General features: G+C 44.0%; 1 protein-coding gene across 2 annotated transcripts in view; it reads right to left on the minus strand.

Moving 5' to 3' along the window:
• The window catches only part of SGCD (sarcoglycan delta), a 349,434-nt gene that overhangs the window by 10,932 nt on the left and 312,522 nt on the right, over positions 1–25,980 (minus strand). The gene's annotated exons all lie outside the window — the stretch shown is intronic.

A 25,980-nucleotide genomic window follows, 5' to 3' on the forward strand; every position in this document is an offset into this window, starting at 1 on the left:
TCTCAGCCTGTTGCCTTGCACTGCCTGACTGCCTGCTGCACAGCACCGTAGGACCTACCGATGGTCAGATCCACACCTGGTTTAGTCAGTGGAAAAGACTTCATGCACAATGTGGTCAAACACATCACAGATCTAGTCTGCTAACATTCTGTATCAACTTGGGTCCAGCTGCAAGGTGCAATAAAGCTTCCCCCATGACCAGCTTGCCCATATGCAAGTTCAGATTTCTAACTAATCAGTGCTAACGGGGGATATTAGCAAAGCAGTATACCTACACAGAGAGTGCAAGCACTTTTCTTCCTAGAACCACTGTTCAAGCAAGAACACATTATTTCTCCTGGCTACCTACAATGTGAAGTTTGGAAGTGTTTAAGGACATAAGGGAATCAATGAAAACAACTAGGCTGAAGACCCTAAAATTCCTGGTCTGCAGTCCTATGCCTACATCACATTGCTCACATCCAAGCCCCTCTCTGCGGCGCTTTGACCCCTCCTAACTGTGGACGCACCACACACAGGTATCTGACAACCCTGCTGTAGCACTAATACAGCCAAACCCTTTAATTCAGGCAGTTGGGGTTATAATGCCATAAGATGTAGAAGTGCAAGGTTCATCTTCCTTGCTGATCATCCATTCATTGGTTTTGTACTATACTTGTCTCATCTCTTCTTGCTAATGCAGTCTTTTATTACTTTCTGTATTGAAAATGATAATAAACCCCAATTCTCCCTCTTTGGGAATATCCTCTTAGTGGATTTTGTCACCATTTATTTACTGTACCATCACAAAATCTAGAGTACCATCTCCCCAGGTGAGGCAGGCAGGTGGAGTGGAACAGAAGCTCCTCTATTTCGGCTGCTTTGGGCTGGCGGCGCTGGGAAACCCAAAGCACAAGGCAGCAGCACGCAGCCACCGAGCTTACTTGGGCAGCTTTTAGGATTTGCTTGCATCACTGCAGTGACACTTCAGCTGTTTCTCTGCTCTTCATATATAATCATTTGTGCAAGTAAGTGTATTCTTAAATGGACTCCTGCTGGTACTGAGACAACATTATGGGAGACTGAGGGAATTCAGCCGTATTTATTGCAGCCAACAGTTCAATAAAGGAAAGGCACAGTTCCCTCTGTGTGGCACTTTTCAGGTTATAACTTTCCCTCTTGTTGGTGTCTTCATATTGCTGCTTTTTGAACCCTTTCCCTCAAGACACCAAACTCATCCATAATTTCCTGGCTGACTCAACTAAATCTAAATTTCAGGGCAGAACTGAGCCATATGCAGCCCAAGGAATGAGCATGGTCTCATGGTTAACAGCCTCTGCACAATCTTTCTGAGCTGCTTTTTGTTTGCTCTCTGCAGGGAAGCTACGTTTTACATAAACCTTCTTCTGATGCTCCACTGTTATCACCCCTTGGCTGGGTTCTGTACGAGCAGTCTAAGGTTAAGACTGTTGCTACTCACTTTTTGGTGTGTGGGGTTTTTTTTTGGTTTTTGTTTGGGGGGTTTTTTGGGGGTTTTTTTTTGTTTTTTTTTCCCCACCCCTCTGAATTGCAGATTGCATGGGGGAGAAAAAGCTTGCAAAGAGTGATGGCCATTAAATAGTACCACCTGGGATATGATTCCCTCTGACCTTCCTGCTGCAATAACTGCCTTTCCAATACCTGTTGGAATTTCTTTATGGTAAAACCAGTCACAGTGCACTCCCATAGCTTGCATAGGGGTGGCTTAACACGCTGGCTGCCCCACATCTTCCCTGGAGGTTTCTGCCCAGGGGTACAGTACGCTCTCATCCTCGGTGGTATAGCTCAAGGCTACCTTGAAAAATGAAGAATCTTCTGCTTGCACTAAGTCCCCAGAATCTGAGCTGCAGTGGCTGGGATGCAGGCACACATTCCCTCCTGCTGCCTCTGCTCCACAGGCAGCATCCTTCAGAGGAGAAGCAGAGCGCTGTGGCCAGTCATGTCTTAAGTCACTGTAGCTAAATTCACCAGAGGATGTGTCCAAACCCCAAGACAGCTGAGCTAATCTGAGGATAAAATAATTCCTAGGAACCATGGCCAGGTGACTCTTCAGCTCTCCAACATCTTAGTGACTCTCCAATTTCTTTGATGTCTTGGCTGTCTCAAAGTATTTGTTCATCTGTTAATCTTGTAGCTCTTCTGCTCACTGAGAAATAAATTCTGCAAGTGCAAAACAGTGGCCAGACACCACAGTGCAAATGCACTCATTTGCAGCAGCAGGAATTGAGCGCTCAATTCCTGCTCTGCACAGCAGCAGCCTCCCAGTCGCGTACCAGTGCTTCACTGGTGACTGTGGAGAGCTGGGAAATGCCTTCCTGTGGTGGGGGAGCATCAAGAGAGGACCATCCTGCATATCTCTCCCTGTGCACACAGGTCCCCCTAATAGAAAACTGAGTTAAATTCATGCTTGGAACAAGATAAAAAGTACCTGGCAATCTACAAGATAACAATGTCCCGAAATTTTATTCTCTTCCTATATCTGACAACGTGACTGAGTTATTCTCCCTCCTCCACCTAATGAGAACCTACAAGCAGGGTAACAGCATCTTACAAACACCGATGAAAACCCATGCAACCTTAGAGGCATCCTACTCCCTGCAGAGCTTCTTGCCTCATGGAGGCACCAAGCACCCTCCTGAGCACCTCCTTACGGTCCCTGGTGTAACGCGGGCTAAGCACACACCGCGGGGGCTTCGCTGCTGCTCTGTAGCCCACCCCCTCCCTGCAGCACCACGTGTTTTTTGGAGTTATCCGAGCTGACCCCCACTCTGTCATCCTACATCACTAGCACCGACAGCTGCAATCTTGCTGACATGCTGAATTAAACAAAACCCATCCCTTTTCATGTTAAAAATATAATTTTGAAGCCCAGGACTTTTTTTTTTTTTTTTAAGAACCTTAAAGCTATGGAAATTGAGTACAAGTACTGTAACAGCAAATTGCAGCTCTTCCAATGGTAAGGAACTTGGGCTTGCAGCCCACACGGTTTTGTACCTGTGCCATGGGTTTGGACTCCGACTCTTCTTTCTCTTACATGTTCAATAGCGGTGTAACTTCACCTATTTGCATGGGACTTGTGTCCCAATTTACGCTACTGTAAATGAGGCCAGAAAGGTCTTACTTAATTACTAAATTTTCCCCGGCATATGATTGTAAGGGATTAAATTTGATTATTTTCTAATATCCTGAAAGAATCCCTGAGACACCTGTCTTTAAACCAGGAGCTGAAAAATCTATGCAAAGCCTGAGAAAGCAGTGGAGGAGTTTATGCTCTAGGGGGTTTGAGTAATGTTTACCAAATACTTTCATTTGAAGCAAGTGTTTAAGAGACACTCTGCTTTTAAACCTAATTCTGTCTTTCAGAGCAGAACCAATTTGGAGACTAATAATGAAAGAAAATGATTAAGCGATGAACAGATAATTTGTTCAAAATCAACATTTGTTTTCCAGTGCAATACCCTGGAGCTTTCTGTAGGATTCACGTCTCCCGGTTAGGTGTAAGCCTGTGATTACAGGAGTAGGCTGGAAAGGTGACTGCATGAATATAGATTGTTTCTTTATTTGCTGCTGCTCTTGAATTTTCCATCCCAGAAATTGGCACATAAACCCTTTCTATTGACCATGGGTGCTGCTTATTTTTGCTCAAGTACTTCCAGGACTAGATTCTGACCTCTCTCACAGAGCTGGGCAAGGAGGGTAAATTCACCGCTACCCACAGAGTTGCAGCTTGCTGGATTCAGGACTGAGATAAGCTACTGCCATAAAATTGCTCCTGTCCCACCTGGAAGAAGACAGTCTCCTGTCTGGGTGATTACCCACAACATGGGAACCTCTCCTACGGATCCCAGGGTGACACGTTAAGTCCAAAATTTTAAAAGAAGAGACACAAGTAACATGATTTTCAGAACTATCAAAGTACCCAGGTTCCACTTATTACAACGGGCATTAGGTACTTTTGAAAATCCCATTGAGCACCTAAATGCCATAACAAATCTGACCCTCAATCTCAGTTCTTAGTTCTGCAACGGAGGTAATAGCACTTCCCAACTCCACAGGGAGGACGAAAAGATAAATATATTAGTGGTTGTGCAGCAGTTACATACTGTAATAACCGAGGCCAGGTAAGTACCATAGCCAAAGATAGATGGCTGGCAGATGGATAACTCATCTTTCCGAAGCTGCAATATTAGGCTCTTACCTTCATCAAAAATACTGTTAGTCTTGTTCCTCCCACTGAGCACACCTGGCCTGCATATCAATGTGTGAGGTGATGTATGCAGGGGAAGCCTTTCTCCAGCTCACCATGCCTAATGGACAGTGCTAAATGTGCCTCCTAAGCCCTCTTACTCAAACTTATCGCAGAAGCATCTTACATTTTAAAGAGAGGTGATGGCATGCGTGCATCTCGTAGTGAACCCCTCTCCTGCTATGGCTGGAAGTTCTGTGCTCCTGGGAGTCAATAAGGGAGAAAAATTTTCAGCGCTGTCCCTGCTTTGCTTTGAAAACTTCAGCAATAATTTAAAGACGGTCAGCATATGAGTTTGTATAGTGGTTTCAGTGAAAGTAATTCTCTTGGAAAGATCATTACTTACCCAGATTTCTAGTTTTCATTTCCTTCATCATAAACAGTCACATTAATCACTCCAGTACCATGGATTATATTTCCTTCTTGTCCCTCTCCTCACCCTCTCCAGGATAATGCATCGTTTTCCTTACTATTATGAACAGACTTTTGAATTTGAGGAGAAAAGAGGATATTACAGATGTGAAGGCAGTACCACCAGCAGCTAGGGGCTGCTGATGTGCTTCCAATAAAGTGGACATGATTTCCTTAAAAAGATAAAAAGTTTAAAGCTAGTAGTTCAGGGGGAAAAATATTCACCTGGGTCCAGCATTGATGCAAACAGGACTTGCAATTTGTGGCTGGTACCAAAGGCTGCAGCACAGCAGAGCGATGATCCTGAACATGCGGAAGGAGTTAATGTGAGCTGGGGACCTATTACTGCCACTTCTTATTTTTTTTTATTTTTTTTATTACTTGTTTTTCAGCAAGGAATGGCCTCAAGCTTCAGGGTTTCTTATCCCCAGCAGAGGATTTTTCTGTGGCGCACAAACTTTGCTCGCAGCGTGGAAATGGAACGAGAAGTTTACTCTCAGGAGGTGAGGAGCATATGATGCAGCAGTGTGGTAACATGAGCTAATTTAATTTTGCTTAGAAACCTCTGGACTGAGAACAGAGCATGTATTACTGCAGCTGTAGCCCATTATTTCTAATGACTCTAATTATTTCTTATGGTATGCATCTGACCAGCTATAAGATTTCACATTGAGCATAAAATTAGCCAGTGCTACCACTGTGCCTGCTTACACCTCACACAATTGGTAAATTATGCTAGCAAGTAAACGCAGAGCTCCATCAATTTGCCGGTAATGAACCAGCATCTCAGGTTGAAATTTGTTTTCAGTTTTAACTCCCTTGTTTCAATGAAATCAATGGGATCACCCACTCGCGGTGACTTACACTTCTGACTCCATTATTTGTGTGTTACCTTACCTATATCTATTCATAGATGAAAACACAATACTTTTCTCCCTATTAACTGGAAGTTAATTAGCTTTTACTGAATTGCAAATAAACTATCAGTTTCTATTTCTAGAATGCTTTTAAACTTTTTTTTTTTTTTTAAATTTGTCTTACCTTTGCTTGTATTGAAACAGAAAAAGTTTGGGAGGAGGAACAACAGGTGGTATCTGGACTCACCTGGTGAAAACCTCAACTGATTGATCAAAAAAAAAAAAAAAAAAAAAGAAAAAAAAGAAAAGAAAAGGAAAGTCTTGTCATCTCCCAAAGAGAAGAACGCTCTGCCCTGAGCTCTACCCTTCATCACTAGATTTCTTCCGTACTGGAACGTACTGCCATTTCATGAGAACACAATAAGCTAAACAACAGCGACAACAGCGAGCCTGATATAAAACAGGGAAGAGAGGAAAAGGGAGCTGGCCTCAGAGATGTTAATATCAAAAGGGGAAAATGCACAATGTCTTTTTCCAAGATACCATGATTTTGACAAAATACGATGCACACGGCACAGCAGAAAAGCAGCAAGTACTCTGAGAGCTTACAGAAGATTTCACCACTAATAAGAAAATACGTATCCCTGCTACTTATTGCCTAGCATTGACATAAATCTTGTTTTCAATTACATGTTAATGAAGCACACCAATTACTGTTTGAATAGGGACATCTGATTACAGTCTCAATCAACAGAAATAAATCTTGCTTATGAAAGGTTTCCAGGGTATTTTTGTTAGGAACATTAATTACAGAAGTAAACAAGGACATATTATCATCATGTCATCCAATTGTAAATCCTGCCTATCATTGTAAATACTGTTTAGTTTGAGAGCATGTATTACCATAAGGTTTCCAATGTTTATGCTGCAAATCTAGTAAGTGACAATTCCAGCGCAGCCATACCCTGAAACAGATTTTTCTGGCTGGGGGTCTAAAGCCTCATGTAATTCCTAATATGATCTAATGGACAATGGAAGAAAATTCTTACAGCTCTCATCCACAAACCATGGTTAATCCCTAAGGAAAATGCAGTTAAGTCTGTCAGAGCCCTGATGGAAGGAGAGGTCTAATGATGCCTTATTGGAAATTACAGTTTTCTAATTGAGCTAGAGAAAAGTCTGGTTCAAACAGTGAAGGGTGCAACAGCTTTGCTTCTCTGTATTTGGGCAACAGAGATGCTAAAGAGATTTTGACCAAAGCTGAGTCAAGAGAGAGAGAAAAAGGAACTGAGAAAATAGTATTACTCACCCTTGTGCTTAACATTTTTCATAAGCTTTAGTATTTCCTTGGATGGGGAACCTAGTGGACATGGTGCATGAGTGGTCCTGCTTGGACTCTGCACGTGCTGCGCTCCCCGATGACGGTGCCGTGCCTGTCTGTCCGTGGGGACCTGCACACTGGCTCCATCTCCTCCTGCTGCACCCCATCGATCACGTCCTGACCATTTCTCCCTGCTTCAGCTCTGCTAATTCAATCTCAAACTAATGCCCTAAATCTCATTTTATAACATTCCTTTTCTTTCTTTCTTTTTTTTTTTTTAAATAGAGCTCTTAACAGCTGCAATACAAAAAGAAGTGCTTAATCACAAGAAGTATAATAAATCTGCTGCTGTTTTGCTAACTTCAGCTTAGCGCCAAATGAACCAGTTTATATATTTTTCACCTAGTCTGAGCTACAGGGACTGTGTCTAGTGAATTTTTCCTAGACAAAGTCCATGCTAAAACAATACTCTCCTGACCATATAATGGAAATACCTTAATCTCTTCAGAGATTCCAGCTCTGGGAGGAGGGCTAATTGAGTAGCAGGAGTGGTTTGAAACCATTATGAAGCAGGTCAAAGCCAGCATTAGGAAGATGCTGCGCTAACATTCAAAGGAGATTTGAGTGGGTCTAGACAAATGAGGAATCAGAGGAATCTGGAGATACAGTACCAGCTTTGCAGCACTAAGCAGATGAAAACCAGCTTTCATTTTCCTCTGAAAAAAATGTCATTCCTCATCAAGCAGAAAAGTTCAAGCATGCAGCTCCTTCCAGCACAGTGCAAATCCCCTTTGCACTGGGCGAGGCTTATTCAGAGCACTAAATAGCAGTAAAACTAGAAAACCATGGAAGAGTCAAAATACGATTGTAAATTCTATGTGATTGCCTATCATGCTACAGCAGGGGAATTGCTGAAGCAGATGTAATTATGCAAAGTCATCCTAAATGTTTTAGGGTTCATGGGTTGGTGTTTTTTGACTTCTTAAGTGATTTCTAGAATAGTTTACAAGAAGCCAAATATAGTATTTAGAAGACAAAAGCAGAGCTCGAACAGAAGATAGCAAATTCATCTAGGGAGAAGAATGTACTGGGTAATGCTATTGAGATCTACCTTCATTATGAACTGAAGAAATGGTGAAGGGTAGAGATTGTCAAAGAAAAAAGTATGAGATTAATGTTTAACGAAGTGCAGGTATGGCTGAGAAAATTAAAATCATCTGGATAATTAAAAAATGTTGTTGCTTGTAAATCAACGAAGGAAATTATCATAGAAATTGGGAGATAGTAAAAAATGATGTGTGGTAAATACAGATGTGGTTTAAGAAGATGGTGTGTTTAAGTGGCCAGGGAAGGGACTGAGGGATGCAAAATGAATTATTCCTGTTTGTTTCTATTTTAAGTGTAGAGATGACTGCAACTTCACTCTCCTCACCCAGTGGGTTGTGAGCAGATTGGTCTTGCTCTGAACCCCTACTGTACCCGACAGACCCGAGCGAAAGCTGTCTGCAGGATTAGCTCCATCCCGCGGTGCTCAGTCTTTCAGCCTGAACCGATGAACTGAAGCACCCAGAGCCATGTGTGCCATGCGGTGGGAAACCTCCGCCGACAAGCGCCTGGCCGCAGCCAGGAAAAGGTGCGGAGCGGCCGGGGGCCGCATCCTGAGCAGGCATAGTGCCACTGAGCAGATGAGAGCACGGGTGTGATTAATAAAACCCCAGCAACTGTAGGTGGGACTGAGGAGATTCAGCCCATTGAGGACAGCCCTGTCTGTAACCTCTGCCAGTACCCAGCCATATGAGACACCATCAAATACAGGAGCAGAGCAGAGCAATACAGCTCTGGCTGGAGGATAATCAAAGGACAGATGTCCCCTCTCCTGGCATGGTCAGAAGTGGGACATCATATGACATTGTCACAGAGCAGGCTGAGCTCTAAGCAAGCCATAGTGGTGCTACCGATGTCACTAGCTGGAACTTAGGAGCCTGTAATTATTTTTGTTACAAAAAACTCACCAGCTCATGTCTCTCATCACAAGTTACATAGCCTGGGTCAAAACTGGTCAAGTGATGGTGTGGAAATTCCTTTGGGGCTGTGTGTGCTGGCCAGAGGGCTGGGAGCTGCAGATGGCCATGCCTCTGCTCCCGCTGGCCGCAGCTTCTCTGCACGCCCAGCGTGGCGAAGGAACACACTCGGGAGTTAGATATGCCAGTCCAACTGCCTACACCAGCTTTTTTTGCTTGCCTGACATACCTTGTTACGTAACTTATTGCAATACAACAGAACAAATCGAAACAAAATAAAATCCTCTGCCTGTTGGGTGCATTAATGAGCACTCTCATTTCACACATGGAGAAAAATAATTACTTTTTATGTTACCATAATTGCCTAAACCACAAATGCATTTTTCAGAAAGAAAGGTTGGGCTGGTGTAAGTTTCTAATTACAGGTTGAAAGCTTCTAATTAAAAGGCATAAATTGGAAGAAACCCTTTCAAACAGCATTACAGAAGAGGCTGCTAAGATTGGGTATTATCTTGATGTACTGTCACCAAGCCAGGGAGGTGAAAAAGAAACAGAAACAAAGCATTGCAGCTTTTCACCGGGGCCACTGACACCACTTGCTACCTAATGTCTAACAAAGTGCTGCCACCAGGAACACGGAGATGAACACACCACAAAGCAGGTCTGTGGGGCCACCGAATTCCACAGCAACCTTGAGCCATCGGAGCCGGCAGAGGGACAGCTGTTCTGCAGCCTGGAGGCAACAGCTCAGCCTTCAGCGGTCTTTCTCCTGACTTTTCCCTGGCTTCTGGATGGTGGCAGGAGGACAAAAGCCACCTGAGTTGGCCTAAAATTATAACACCTGATGGAAAGACGGTACTTGAGTCAGCTAAAATTTGACTAAGCCACAAAATATTTGTTAACACAGACATTAGACTGTGCTCTGCTTTGCGATGACTTTCACGTGCAGCCAGTGGTTGACCACTGGGTCCAGTTGGGCCAGCTCTCCACTACTTGCATGGTTTTCTCTTCTGCTCTACTTTGGAAGAAGGCAGCGCGATGCAAATTTTTTATCTTATTCTTCTGTTTTTCAGGGTGTTAAATGATCCTGCTGAGCAGACCAGTATGTCATCACTGATGGAGAAATCACTTCCTTGTGATAACCTGACATACTCAAACGAGAGGATTACTGGCAGGGGTGCCGTGCTATGCAAATATTGCATTCATTATCATCACTACTCTGCATGCAGTCTTCTAGATCAGAAATGCTTTACAAAGGGAAGAAATGTTGATCCAGATTTCCATTTTATAAATTCTTTTTGAAGTCTATCTGTCATGGGATTTTCACTTGCCATTTGGTCAGACACAAAAGAAAAGGGTCAGCTAGATTCAAATCTCACGTGGATAGCACACAGGTTCAGCCTACAGTGCCTTCCATAGTGATGATTTACTTTTTTTCTTCTCTGATGACTTATTCTACTCCTTCTAAAAAGATTTGACTTAATAGCAAATCACTTACAATGAGAAATACAGAGATCACCAAACTAAAAAGGATTTGAAATAGTAGAATAAAAAAACTGCTGGGGAAAAAAAAAAAAAAAGGCCTCTATGCATCATATACTCGGTGGTGATACCCTTTGAAAACATGTACACACTTGCCTAAGTGGATTTGAAAAGCTTATTTAGCATGACAAATTGGCTACAACCTGATGGCTATTTCTGAAAACCCATTTATAGACCTTCAGACACTCATAGTCCTGTGGCATATCCATTCATTGTACGGTCAATTTATAATGATTCCACCAAATTAAATCTTTATTAACAAACTTATTGACTCTGGCTTTCACTTTTTGTCCCCCCTTTTAATTAACTGCAGTAATGAGACAAGCAATACCCAATGTAACAACTGACCTAACATTTTCTTTAAAACCAGCAGTGTATTTCAAGTAGATTCGCAAAAACTGAAGGCTGAATTCCTATTTGCTAAATGTCGATTTTCACACTCTGTTGAACCTTTTCTGAAGCTTGTCAACCACAAATCTGTAGTCATTTTCCCCCCTCTGATCAGAGCTATATAGAGTATATAACTAGTTTTCAGTTACTTTTCATTTTTATGCAGAAGATGTACCATTTGCTGTCCCCAGTATACCGCACAACATGGTAAATGTGCATAAATTGTAAATCTAAAGGGATGCTCATGCCAAAGTTGTGGCCTCTTTCACAGCCACAATTTACACCAGCAATACAGTTGTACGTTTGCGTGTGTAAGGCCACAGAAATGACCCAAACTCCTCAAATCCAGTCCATTATCATGCAACAATACTGCACCGACCTCCGTTCAAATGTGCTGGGCTCCTGCTCGGAGTCAGGGAGGTGTTTTACCCTCCTGACCACTCAGCCTTGCTCCCTGATTCGAGGCACAATTCCTCTTCCAGCTGCAATCCCCTGCCCTGCTGCCTGGCAGACACAAAGCAGCCTCAATCACCAGCACACACACACTTGTACAAGCGACCATGCACAGAGATGTGGGACTTGGCTCCAGTGAGAAGAAATACATTTTACAGGGTCAAAAACACTGGCAATCACTAAATTTGACCTAACTTTTCCCACACTTACTCCTACTTGCTAAAGCTGGGATAGCAAAGAGGGATGACAGAAGATGCTGTCTAGGTCAGGATACTACCACTGATTAGGGTGATTGCTCATTCCTGTATCAAACCGAGCTGAACTGAAATGTGCCTTCTAACAAGACAGCCAATTTTCAATGAGCATCCACTGTAAGATTCCTCCACGTCCGTCCTTTATAGCAGTGCTTCGTAACCTGTTTTGAGAAGCTGGAAAATTTTCCTGTGTAAAACAACATGCAACGGACAACACATCTCTGGAGGAAGACCAAGACAAAGCCAAGGAACAGGCAAGATCACAGACCCTGAGAGAGGGGCCCCGTGCTCCTCCGTGTGACCAGCTGCCATTGTGGGATGGGGATATCTGAAGAAGTTAGTCTGAAAGCTGTCTGATAGTCTAGAACTGAAAATCTTAAAGCTATCTGAGATTTCAAAGTAATTTCTTGCTTTCAAATATGCAAAGGAAAATAGGCTGGGAAACAGCGCAGAGAAGAAAATAAAGGGATTGTGTGGGTGGGTAGAGGGAGGAATGGAGCAGAGAGAGAAAGAGATCAGGAAACAAAAAAAACCCCAACTTGCTGAGAGAGAGCACAGAGATGTCTCCAAAGGGACTACTTTAATTCTGGGAATAGGATGTTTTGCAAATTCTTAGCATCAATTTATCTTCAGCTGAAAATGAAACTGTTTTCTGTTTATCTTTTGCATATAATCACTCCTGAGTAAAACACACGCGTTTTAAGGTAAGGTTTGGCAATCTTTCAAGAGAGATATGCTAGATGATGTTTTTCTGAACTAAAAGAGAAACAGCCTGGTGGTGGCAATTCACCGTATGCCGGCAGATGACCGTGCTGAAATGAACCCACCTGAACAAAGGGCACCAACATCCTTGTCCTGTTCCACCTGGAACTGGTGGGAACTGGTGGGAACTGGGAGCTGTGAAGCACTGCTGCTCACAGGTGCTTGTCTGCAGAAGCTGTGATCCCTTCTCTCGACTCTGCTTACGGTATTTGATATGTGCCACTGTGCTGCTGGCATCTATGCCTGTAGGCTGTGTACCTTGTTTGTTTTATGGTATAGAAACCTGTTCTCCAGCTCCTTGGGTCAACTACAGCAAAATGAGAAAATGTTCAACATTTCTTGACTTCCATGAGGTTCCTTCTACCTTTCCCTGGGCAAGTCTGCATTTTGACTGTAATAACCTCCTTTGTATGACTTTTTAGCAGATAACAAAGAGACAATTACAGCTGCTAATGGAAAAGGTCAAATGGAGGCAAAATGAAATGATTAAAAAAAAAAAAAGAACTGATGTCAGAAAAGCCTCTGTACCATTCAGTGGCATAGTCACTTCCTAGAATAGTTTTTTAGCTGGGAATTTAATTTCATTTTACACTTTTATTTTGATTTTTTTTTTTTAAAAGGGCGCCAGGCAGGTAGGAGGACTGGGTTTGTGGTTGAAGCACTGGAATTCAATTTCCAGCCCTGTGATCAACTGCCTTTGCCACCGTGTGCGCGTGCATTCGGGGCTCCCTGGGCTTATTGCAGAGTGGCTGCTATGGGGATGCTCAGCACAGCCTAGGAGGAGTAATTCTCCCCGGCACAGCAGAGTGATATAGGGCAACTCTTTGCTGCTGATTCCTCCTGGTACCCAAGCCAACTCATCTGAAAGCTTTCTCATAGCAAACTGCCTCCTCCGCTGCAAAGCACGGCCCCGAGCCATTTACCTCCACAAGGAACTTCACCAGATGGTCTCTTGTAGTGGGAGATGCTCCCAGGCCCCCAGGCACACAGAGACAACCCCACTGACTTCCCAAGTACTGCCTTTAAAAGAAGTCAATGGAGTAACCTTGGAAACAAAACGGGAAAGGAAATTGGACCTTAAAATCAACCTTAATTTTTCCTTTGCATGGCCAAACAAAATAATAATAATGAAGAAACATTGCAAGAGAAAAAAAGAATTATGGTTATTTTACGGTCTTTTGAAACCAACAACAATCAAAGCTGCAAGGTATAATTTTTTTTCTGGAATTCCTTGCTTTTTCTGAATTGCCTGCACCATTGTGGTATCTCTGCAGTCATATTAACACTATATATTGTCTGCTTGGTAGGTACGGGAGGGAAAATACAACAGGCAAGAAGTTAACTCTGCTTAGGTTCCTCCAGTGCACATGGAATCCAGACAGTTCTCTGTGCGTGTCTTGCTAAAACCTTCCCAGTGAAAATTACTACCACGGTCTTCACCTGTGCCCACCACCGAGCCAGGCAGGGTGGGAGTTAGGGTATGTTTCTCTCCTTCTCTTTAAAATGTTGCTGTGTTTCTGTTCTTTGAAGCAAAAGGTACGAGAGATGTCTCGATTTCCACCACTCGAAGCTGCCGCTCTGCCAGGTTTCCAAAAGTCACCCACTGTGACCAAGGCTGGCCTGTCGCACCCCTAGCACAGGGAACACCAAAATCCAGCATTCCTTGTAACAACCCAGCAGCCAGGAGCGGACAATTCCAGTTCCAGAATAGTGAATCCAGTCCTCACTTTGGGAAATGAGGACATATGTGTGTCACATCCACGCACCACGCTGAGGAGCCGTGTTCAACACCAGACCTTCCAGTCCAAACCAGTACCAGCACCCACTTGCTAACGTTACCCAGCATTACTGCTGGGATAAAACACTGGGATGAGTCAATCTGACACAGATCACTTGATTTGACACTGAATATCACCGGATATAGAGCTCAGAGAATGCACATACCTGTATCACAGCAATACAGTAGAACATTTCCTTCAGAGAAATTTCCTCTGCAGGGGGAGGAGCACTCCAAGCTGGTTACCTCCTGCCCCTCCTTTCCAGGACGGATAGGGGATGTTCTCCACATCAATGTTCTCCACATTAATGACAGATTTTTCCAGTGCTCCCTTTCATTTTTTACAATCAGACTTCAAGTTGCTCAGATATCAAAATGCAGCTTTTCAAGCCGGATCCCAGCATTCACCAAGGGTTGGCTGCAACTTAGGAAGGTGAAGAACCAACAACCCCCAACCCATGGCCATACATCAGCGTGCCAGGGAAGTGCCTCACACTGTCAGCCCAGAGCTTCAGAATGGAAACTTTGGTGCTTTTTGAGCTGCTCCTCTAAAACATGTTCTCATGTCCATGCAACACCCCAGCATCCCAGTTCATTGTAGCCGTGAATATTTGTTTTTCAAAGCAATTCAAAAGCGGTGGAGAGGCAATGGCCTGGGTCTTCTCCCACCTCAGCCCTTGCACCACCGCACACCACCAGAGAGGTCATTGCAGTGTGCCATCCCTGCTCTCCTTTTGTTTTTTCTTGTTTGCTCAGGACACAGCCAAGTGCAAGGACTATCTCTTCCACTGTCTACACATTATGCGGTGTAAGGACTCGTTTAATCTACAGCATTTAGGAACTAATCCTATGTAACGAAATACGAGCCAAACATGCTCTGCTTACCCAAACTCAATTAGCTGTGAATTGGAAGAGACTATATTTAAAATAACAGGACCATTAAAAGAGACTGGAGATCTGTAAGGATGTTTACATGCCTGCTAGCTTGTTTTTAGAATTCCGGAGTTGCATCTTTCCGTGCCCACTGCATGTGAAGGAGGTAGCTGCATCTTATCTTCACGTAGTATCTGCTGCTGGATCTTCTGGCCTAAACGATTTTCATTCTCATGTAACATAGCACATTAACGCTCAAGGGAAGGAACCAATTTCATCCCCCAACTCAATACAACATGGACAATGGGATCACGAGTCCCATCACACAGGTATCGATAGAACCCAACTCTGGTTTAAACAGGAGGGGAGAGGGAGGCAGCTGCCTCTTACAAAACTGGGAAATTGCCAAGGAATTACTTTTCTGTCCCTCAGATAGTATAAAATTCACTGCCGCTCTTCCCTCCATCTTACTCCAGTGATGCCCACAACCCTCTTTTTTCCTGTGTACTGCTACAGAGAAAGTCACCAGGCGTAACAGCATTTGCTGTTACCTAAAAAACACAACACTTGCAATTTTTAGCTTATAGGTGATGACAGTAACGGAGTACGCAAGGCAAACCAGCTGAAACTCCCCGAACCGGTATAAACACACTCTGCCACTTAAAATGAGTTCAAACAGCTCCGTCCCAGCAGCGTTCGTGGTGGGTGAGGTAGGACCTGCCCCCCCACAGTCCCCCCTTCGGCAGGACCACCTGCCCGGGGCGGCTCCGGCGGCAGGGATGCCGAGGCAAACCTGGGGCAGGTTTTGCCCAGCGATGCTGACTATGCTCCTAGTATGCTTCTACAGATGACAGTATGCTTCTACAGATGACAGTATACAGAGTAGCTTTATCCCCTCTAAAGGATCTCTTTTATAAAGCAGTCACAACCTGACAGTCATGCTACTTAAACTTTACTGCTCTAGTTAGAGGTAGAATGTGGGGAGAGCTTAAAGAGATATAACCGGACAGGCCTGTTTTAATTGTTCCCACTAGACCTGTGCTCTGTGACCTCGGACATCTACAGAGCCATAAATATGAGCTCTGATTGCTGTTCCCATAGTGACTGGCAGGATGAGCACACTGGAGGGTGGGCTAGGACTGCTTCAAGCAGGCAAGCAGCAACTGGAAATGATTAACTTCAGAAGCTCTGGGGACACTAATGTCACTGCAGGCCAGCCAACCTGGAAGACAAACATTGCTGGGCACTGCAAAAATGATTTTTCTATTTGCTTTCCGCTGAGAGAGTGAACTAGGCTACTCTATAGGCACTATACTTGGCAAATGAGACCGCGAGCTCTTCCGAGGCGAATTCACCGGTCCTTTCTGCCGCTGGAGATGTCAAAGCTACAGGCAGGGCCTGTCACATTTGTGCTGTGCACACTGACTGTTGGGGAACAGAACACCAGCCCTTGAGCTCAGTTAGACCTGCAGAGCAGGTACGGCTGATGCACGCAGAACATTCCTACCTGGAGCAACGCACAATGTGGGAGGCTTAAATCATCCCATGCAAAGCTGCCAGGCGCCCGGGCTCTCCTTCTTCCAGTCCCAAAGCCAGTGTGGCTAATTCCACAGTGCAGCAAGGGCTGTCACAGGGTTTGGTGTGGAAATGGGAGACCTCTGTCATCCCACTCCAAAAGGGTAAGGACCCGGTGGATGCACCTGTGGAGAGGGATGCAGCTGGTCCTGTGACTGTGCCATCCAGCTCTCACTGTGCTCTCTGCTGCGAATACAGAAATAGAATTCAAATAGCTCTAAACTCTCCTGTTTCAACGTAAGAAGTGGTAGGGTTCCAGGAAAAAAGAGACACATGCTGGTGGCCTGAGTATATATAAAAGCAGCTCAGGAATATTTATATTAGCAGAACACACCGCAGGAAAAGCTGAGCTGTGCTAATGGCAAAGCTGTCAGGATATTTCTGAGTGACTTGTTCAATAGCATGGCATGGTGTGCTCACTGCCTGCCCATCCACATGCAGCTTCATTAAATCCCCAGCGATCAGGGCCTTACACATCACAGAATAAGGGAATTCACACATAGTCACATCTAGCATGGCCCGCAGATCACTCAAAGTTCTCCCTCAAATACACAACAGCCTCACCGACTCCAGGAGTATATGAAAGTTTGGAACTGAAAATCTCTGTTCTACCATCCAGGATAAATCAGTAATTATTCAGAAAAGCAATGCTGAATCTACCTGTCCATACACTCTGTACACTATCCAAAGCCTCCAATTCACATATATTAAACTCTTCAGACTTCTGTACTGTGGTAACTTCAACGCCAAAGAACAAGTGCAAAGCATCACTTCTCCCTTACTACATGTAGCACTTTTATATATATCTGCATAGGTTTGTTAAAAAAACATGGTAATTCTGACATGTTTTGAAGTCACGATTATATGGTCTTTTATGAGCAGAAGTTTAGTGGCACACCGCGGGCAGACACGATCCTGCGCTCCTGTGATAACTGATCATCCTGGTCTCCTCTCTATGCCTCTAGTCTTTCACTGAAAGTAGATTCCATAATTTTTCAAGTAGCTGAGTCAGATTTGCAAAGTCTGCACATTCTTATAGTGACCACAAGCACTTAAAGCAGCAGCTATTTTTTTTCTAAGTTTGGTTCCTCTTTTTTTTTTTCTCTTCCCCCCCCCCCCCCAATAGAAAATGCCAGAATTCTCCAACATTCTTTTTTAAAATGACCAGCCCATGACCCCCTGACATTTATACAGTATGGATCATCATACTCTGAAAAATCAAGAATTATAAAAAATTAATCTCTCAGGTGCTCAAATGTCTTCAGTTACTTTTGGAAAAATTGACTAATAATAATTATTGCCTGCTCTGCTTCATTGTTAATCCCTCTTTCAGAAAGTGCACTTCTTGAACTGTAGAAAATGACACTTTTAAGAAGAATGTCGCATTTTTTCTGACTGCAGCAAACCATATGGAGAGTAGCTGACAGGTCCTGATGGATAACACATATACTAGCAGCTTCCCTGAATACTTATCTCTGAAAAGAAGGAAGCTCTGCAGAAGTTGCTTGGATGGCTCCATAAATCAATGCCACACCGTTAATTCCTGACAGCTACTAAAAATTAAGGGACAGTCAATTTTAAGGCTTAGTCCTGCAATCGTCTTGCAATTGTTCTTTTGAGAGAGCCATAATCTCCATTTGGGGAGCAAGAGAACCATTATATGTATGTATTCAGTGGCTCCGCTGAAATTTCAGCCTAGCTCTTGAAGGCTAATTTTGCTATTCATCACTCTAAGTAAAAGCGCAGCCAAAGCTGTTGCTTTTGTTTATATCAATTTTTTTGGGGTCTTGTTTTCTCCCTTTTTTTTCTGGAAATTCAAATGAAGAAAAGCATTTCGTTTGTTGTAGAACCATTCAGTCCCCCCGGCAGGTTAGCCAGTACTGCAACCTACCGCAGCCTGGACTAGGAAAGCCAGACACTAATGAAATTGTATGTGCTTTGCTTTACTTAGAAACAGAGAACTGGCATCCAGCTAGAGGAAAGCTTCCTCAAAGAGATGATTATGAAACCAACACTCGCTCTGGTATTGCACAGACATTTTGACATACTGCGTGAGTCAGAGAAACACTCCTAATGTGCATCTGAGCACCTTTGCCTGCAGAACTCCCATTGCATTGACACCAATTCCCCTTTGAAGTCACATCAGTCCACAAGGTATGATGCAACATCATTGAAAACGTACATGCATTTATTAGAGGTTACAGCATAAAATATGCAGGCACCTTGAAATATATGTCAGACTGTGATGGCAGGCAGAGTGACTTGAACATATGTCAGAGGTTTATGATGAACTCTAAAGTGTCTTCATTTAAGAGGCAGCATGCTTTTTTTATAGGCATCCTTTATTGCTTGATTTATTCCTTCTATCTGTAACTAACCTCTAGACTCACAGATTTAGACTCCTGGTGTGATGTTGCTTGAATGCCATGCACCTCAGAGCTCTGCAAAATGTTCTGACAAATTCATTGCTTGGTCCTCTCTCACCATTCAGAACAATGCCAGAGGATGCAGAGATTAAACGATACCCCACTGCTCAGCTGAGAACCCATAAAATCAACCTGTTTGGTGGGTGTTTTAGAAAATTTGTTACATGCTAAGCAGGAAAGAGCAGGAAAGGACTAGGAGAGATTTAATGTCCCATTTTCCACTCCCTTTAGCAGTACTGTCCTTGATGTTTTCAGAAAGACTTTTTTTTTTTTTTTTTTTTTTGCAAAGAATTAGGCATGAACTGATGGTGGGGATAAGAAACTGAGCCTAAGTGAATGACAAATTACTCACATCCTGACACAATCAGTTTGATCCCATATAGCAAAACCTGAGCATTTAGGGAAGTACACAGGGCATAGATGGGCCAAGTCCCACGCTAAGGCAGCTGCCGGATCCCAGGGCTGAATTCAGGACCTGGGCTGTTTCCAGCTGCGCAGCTCATGCAGAAACAGGTACAGTGTGTTTGCAAGAAGACCTCATTAACTTGAAGCACATTATACAGAAGTGATTAAGGAACATAATGTGCCGTGTAAGGCCATCATAACCTCATGACTTCATGGGAACCTTTTTTTGAATGAAGGCAAAACGTTGCCTACAGGATTTAGCCTATTCATACTAAACACCAAAACCGCAGCGGTATTCCCGCATTACCAAAGCTTCTGTACTTCAAAAAGTACTAGAGAATTAAGCCGATGCCTGCAGTATGATATTACACCTAAAGGTGTGGATTTGGTGAGGAGCAGAATTGCACTGCCCAAATCTCCTGGCGCCGTATGGATGGGACTGGCACTTTCTACCGTGCTCCCAGCATCGCTCCTTCTGCCCCAGGGGAACAAGAACTGATTACCTGGTATTGAGAGGTTCGGAGGTTTTAGATAGAAATGAACAGCAATTACGAAGGCCTGTACCCTAAAACAGTCAGAAACACAATTTCTTTAATTAGTTAGAAGTGTATAAACCAGAAAAAAGCCTGTTAAAGCCTAGTAGTTTTTAAGCCAGGGAACTCTGGGTTTCAACCCCTGGCTGAAAGCCCAAGACCTTTTCACAGGTTTCTTGGTGCTTTCCAGGTGATCCTTCTGGCAGCACCCGAGTATCCAAAATGAGATTCTTCAGGTTTGTAAAAAAAAGCTTCCATCTTTAGACAGAGCTCCTCAGCTGATTCTTGTAAGATACCCTGTTTTTCTAAAGAGACTTTTATAGCAATATGAATTTATTACAAAACATTTCACATGCGCACATTTTCAATCATACCTTATGGCTCATAAGAGAGAGAATTTAATTTCGGAAACCTTAAGAAGCAATAATAATGTTTAACCTCTGGCATTGCATGAGAAGATACTGCATATTTTCTATCAAAACGAACAGCTCTAATAACCTCCCATTAATATCCATTTATATTTATTACTCCTTCATTAAAGTTAAGACACCAAATCCTTAATAAAAAAAATTAAATTGACATTTTACTTTACTTCTTTCTCTGTCTTTTAAAATGTTAATACTTAAGGAAGTGGACAGGACATGACATATTTTTATCACTGCCACGCAGTTCAGCACTAGCAGCATAAACCCTTTGTGTCTTGCTTTTTGCCCTTATTATACCAAATATAAGTAGATTTTCCCTGAGTTCACTGGCAGGGAACATCTCCTTACAGCAGCACATCCCCTCATTATCCAGCCCTCTCAGCTGTTCTCCAGCTCACCAGGAGGCCATTTCTCCCCTGCTTTACAATCTCTTTTATGATCCTTGATGGCCCAAGTTGGGGTGGTGGTGGTGTCGGTTTACTTTCTTGCTTGATTCCCCTGTGTCTCTTTATCCCACGTCCTCAGCCAGCCTTCTCACAACCGTCCTTAATGACGTGAAACCAGGCAAAGAGGGAGAGAACGTGTTTTTCTTTGTGTATCGTGAAAAGCAAGAGGTAACTCACGAACCGAGGTCAAAAGAGAATTGCAGCTGAATTTCAGCTGGCGAAACAACTGCCAGGAGGGTCCCGAGAGCCCAACACCCATTTCTGTCAGCCTAACCCAAGAAAAGCTCCTCTCCTTCTGCAGCTACTGCCCACACCCTGGGAAATTCGCTCCTCTCTGGAGAATCCAGCCGGATTTCTGAATGTGTTTTCCAGGCTTCCTTGGAGTCACTCACCTGCTTTTTGGTTATTACTCCGTTGCAATCACATTTCTGCTTCCTCGTCTCCTGCATGGCCCCAAAGCCACACAAACACTGTGGGAAACACTTGCTTATAAGTTTGGCTTCCCCTGCCCGAGGACACAACGTCCCTGTGCAGCTGAAGTAAAACACGGCGTTACTTGGCTTGCCAGCAAAGCCGTGCGTATGTATTGCGGGATGTATAGCAGCCACCTCTGCTGACGGATGAAACGGTGGCTGCCACCTTGCCTTTCAAACCAGCAACGCTCCACCTTTAATACGATACTTTCTCATGTGTGGCTTCAAAAAAATGCTGCTTTTTCAGTGAGTCGCTCCAATGCCAACTCAGCTGGGAACCAGAGCAGGGGACCACCAGCTTCAGGAGTGTCAGCGGAATCTGGGAACGAGGCAGCGAAGTCCATGGGCTCTTAGCTTTATTAAGGCAGAGAAGAGAAAGAGGAATCACCTGCCAGCTTCTGCCTGCACAAGCAGCTTCTGCATTTCCATTTCCTTCCTTCACAGGACAAGAGCGTGCACAAGGTGCAGGATGGGTCACTGGCCATCTCCAGTCCAGCGCTGCTGAGCCTCCTCACTGCTGAGCCCAGAAAGCGCCCGGCAGCACACAGCTAATGCTCACACTAATAAGATGCTATTATCATTCTAGATGAAGTAGAGACCAGGGGAGCAACTATGGGTTGTGCAGGGGTCCCCAAAGCGGGACGCAGGCTTGACTGCGGAGTCACGTTTAGAAAGGGGTTCTCATGAGCCACACGCTGCCTCTGCATGGAGAGGCAGCGCCGAGGTCCAAACACCATTCCAGAGCAGGGAATGGCAATTCCTTTGTTATGAACTCAGCAAAGCTATTTGGTTGGAAACCATTATTATTCAAAATAGCCTCAGGTGCCACAATAACCCATGAGATAAATCCCCTACTGCAAAATACACATGAGGAGTAGAGCAGCAGCAGCCACCGCACATTAAAAAAAAATAAAAATCAATTCAAGACATGAGGAAACGACATAGCTACTCCTGTTTGGCCTAGAGACAACAACTCTATTCCACATGAAACAAAATTCAGAATAAAGATTCTGTAGGCACAGTGAATATTTATGATTTTTCTTAGTAAGTATACAGAACACTGCTTTCAAAGAGATGCCATTATAGTTATGGATGCATTTCCCTCCTTTCCCTAATCGGGTTATGCAACAGCTATTGATTCCAGACTCCAGACTAAAGTACAATTACTGTATTTGTAAAAATGTCCTTTTCAATCACAGTGGACTTGCATAGCTCCAAGCACCTCACTCACACTAAATAATAAGTATTATTGCCTTGATACAGCCAAACCCTCCGGCATCAGCAGAACGCCAGTAGGAAACAAAACCCTGAGGAACTCCTCACTGGGGCAGCAAAGCGTCTGAACTGTCCTTCCCTATTCTGCACCAGGTTAACGAGAAGTCCATGTTAAACGCTTGGTTTTAAGGAAGCTGGTTTGGAAGTGCTGCTCTGCCGCAGGCGAAACCCCGGCTGCAGTTCCCGTGCTGGGCTCTGCACAGGTCCTTTCTTAAAAGCAGGTACCAAGTGCTGAGTAAGGCAAAGATTATTTTGCCTGCTTTGCTCTTCAGTTTGGGTTTTAGAAATGTGAGATACACAGCTGGAGAGAAGTATAAAGGGATAGAGAGAAATATTCAAGAAAACAGTGTATTTTTCTACCCAAAAGCAAACACGGTGCTCAGTGGATTACATTCCTCTCATTTCTTTAAGATAAGAACAGTGTTCAAAGGAAAATCTTCTCTTCTCAAAATTCAGTCATTCTGAAGATGATTACATCCTAAATATCACAGTATTTGCAAAGGATTGGGATAACAGTGATAGGTGGGTAAGGTGCTTTCCTTGCCCCCTTTCTATTTACTTCTGTATTTCGGGCTCAATATCCTTGGTACAAATAGCTCTATCTCAAGTAGAAATGTTACAATAAAACAATACTTTCTGAGTCTCTCTCAGAGCATTACAAACGCTGAATCCCAGATCTGCCCACCAACCGATCCATGATGCAGCATCTCCCAGCTGCCCTACGTAACAGCAGCACCAGCCAGACGCCGCTGCATGGCAAACGTGTTGCCCAACTCGCACTGAAACAAATGCTGGTTTGCCTGCCCCTCTCTCTGGGTAGCTGTCTAATGATTGCTTTTAGGATGCTTATGGCTGCACTTAGTCAATAACCTGCAGATCCTGCTACGGTTGACACCCCAAAAGTGGTCCTTAATGCCTCTAAACCAGGTATTCCTCCCAGGGCACAACCAGTGAGGTATGTGCCTCCAGAACATGGTAGCTCTCCTTAATCATTATCAAAATCATTATCAAAATCTAAATGAAAGGCAACATTTTCTATAAACATCTGCACTCTAGAGGCTAAAGGGTATTTTCATCATTTTCTCTAAGAGCTTACAAAAAATACCACCTCAGGGAGCAGACTAACCTACCAGACAGATACATCATGTTGTGTCACCACATCCTTTCAGTCAGTGCATAGTCAATATTCTGTATTATATGAATAACTAATTAGTTTTGCAACTTGTTTCCACAGATGTCATTGCAAAATCTATCTGAGGAATGTCATCTGCACTTGAGAGAAGGACAAGCATTGTAATTAAGTATTAAGCCATTTCACCAGTGTGAGTCTGCCATGGAGTGTGAAATGGCTATAACTCACATTTTTAAGACCTCGCATTTATTAGCATCTATTTCCTACTCAAGGTTAGCGGCGGGCTGCACAGAGAGTTAAAAAAAGCCAAAAAGCTCACAATTTTGTTACTCAAATGGATACAGATGCATGTCTGACGGTACCGATTGGTCACACCGATAGGGTTTCTCCCAAGTCCCAGAGGACTTCTGGCTCAAACACCTTTGTGAACAGCACTCGAAGGTTAGATGAATGCTCCGATTACGGAGCAAGCAACATTCTGCTGTTGAAAGCTAATGACAACCCTGGCGCGATGCACCTAGGCAGGATACAGATCTTGTATCGAAGATAATTCAATCTGAGATAACAGTCAGGATTGACCGATTAATATCTCCCAGAAAAAAGCTTTGTTTGCATTAGGGAACCCCTACAGAATAAATGCAGAAAGAGAATAATAAACCAGGCTGTTGTATTTTATTCAGGGCCCAGGAAAAGTTAAAGTGGTCCCTGTCTGGAGCCATTGCTCCAGCTGCAATTAGGTGCTTAATTATATACAGAAGAAGAGGAGCCTTGTGTATCATCCCGCCAACCACAAATGAGAGGGATACTTCCACTGCGCTCTATCCCATAAGCTGTGACATTTGGCAGTGATCTCCTTTAGAAATCTGCCCATGACTCCCTTATTCCCACTCCTGTTTCCACATGGAGGCCACGCCGCTCTGGTGGAACAAGCACCGCTCCGGCACCCACGGGTCCCCGCAGCACAGGGGACACAAGCACACTCGGGGAGAGCCCCGTGCCCCACGGCAGGCTGCTCCACCACCAGTTCTGACTGCTCCACCACCAGTTCTGACTGCTTCCACCACCAGTTCTGACTGCTCCCACCACCAGTTCTGACTGCTCCACCACCAGTTCTGACTGCTCCCACCACCAGTTCTGACTGCTTCCACCACCAGTTCTGACTGCTCCACCACCAGTTCCGACTGCTCTGCCTGTTTCCTCTGGCTTGAACCCATCTCAGTTTTTATTTCAGCAATACACTGTGTTCAGAACACCTTCATGCCAAGGTCCCCTTCCTGCCAAGCCTGCTTTCACCATCCATTAGCCCTCTTTGAAGAGGCTCTGCCTGTCGATGGACAGATGCTGTTAGCAGCACTGTGAACGGGGCAGGGCCATGATTTATCCAGCCGGGATAAATCAGCAAAGCTCTGTCAACACCTCTGCCATCTCCCAGGCCTGTGCCTCCTGAGCATCTCATCCAAATCTGGGCTTCACCTGCTAAAAACAGTTAAGGAAAGGACACTAAGAGCTAGATCCTGCCTTTCTGGTGCTGGGTGTGAAAGAGATGAAGGCCATTAAGAGAAGATCTGCTGGGTAACGAAAGGGAACAACAACCCCCTCTCCCCCTTTTTGCAATAGAAGTATTTTAAGAGATGGAAAGCCCCAGCAATCAACTGCCTCCTTAACTCCAAGCCTTAAATCCAACGGGATAAATAGATCTTAATACACTGTCCAAAAGAAGCCTATGGAAAGACCACCTTTGATGTGGGAGGGCCGGGGCTTGTCTTCTGTAATAGAGGCAATTAACAGGCAGCAGCTTTGAAGGGATGTCAACAGGAGGGAAGGCTACAGCAGAGTGGCTGTGGCTGTGAAATCACCCTGAATTCTGCTCCCAGAAAGCTTCCCCCAACAGCAAGCATTTCAGGAAGCCTTAGCTGTCACAGGGAAACTGTTAGAGCAGACGTGGTCTCCTAGGTTAGAAAATGGAGAGTGACGAGGACCTCTGCCATTTTAAAGAAACTCATCAAAGTCCACTTAAATTAGCTGTAATTTAGAAACCAGGAACCTGTGTCCTTCCATTTCAGTCGTACACTAATAGGTATGTGTTGACTTTAGTGGAGATGGTCATACAAAACCATATGAAAATAGTTATATTTGTTACTATGCAGAAAGTAAAGCTCATCCCAAGGCAAAAGTCTGTTGTCTTTTAAACTGGTAGGACTAGTGAAATTATTTGGATTGCACTGGTATAACAGAGAAATAATTTCATCCTTTCTGGTAAATCAATCAGAAAATGACACCAGCTAGATACGGGGCTACACTGGCCATTTTCCCCTTGCTGACACCTCACAGGGATCCCAAAGCGTTTGCTGTAGAATGAACAGTG

This window comes from Falco peregrinus, chromosome 8, assembly GCF_023634155.1.
Source record: "Falco peregrinus isolate bFalPer1 chromosome 8, bFalPer1.pri, whole genome shotgun sequence".
NCBI lineage: Eukaryota > Metazoa > Chordata > Aves > Falconiformes > Falconidae > Falco > Falco peregrinus.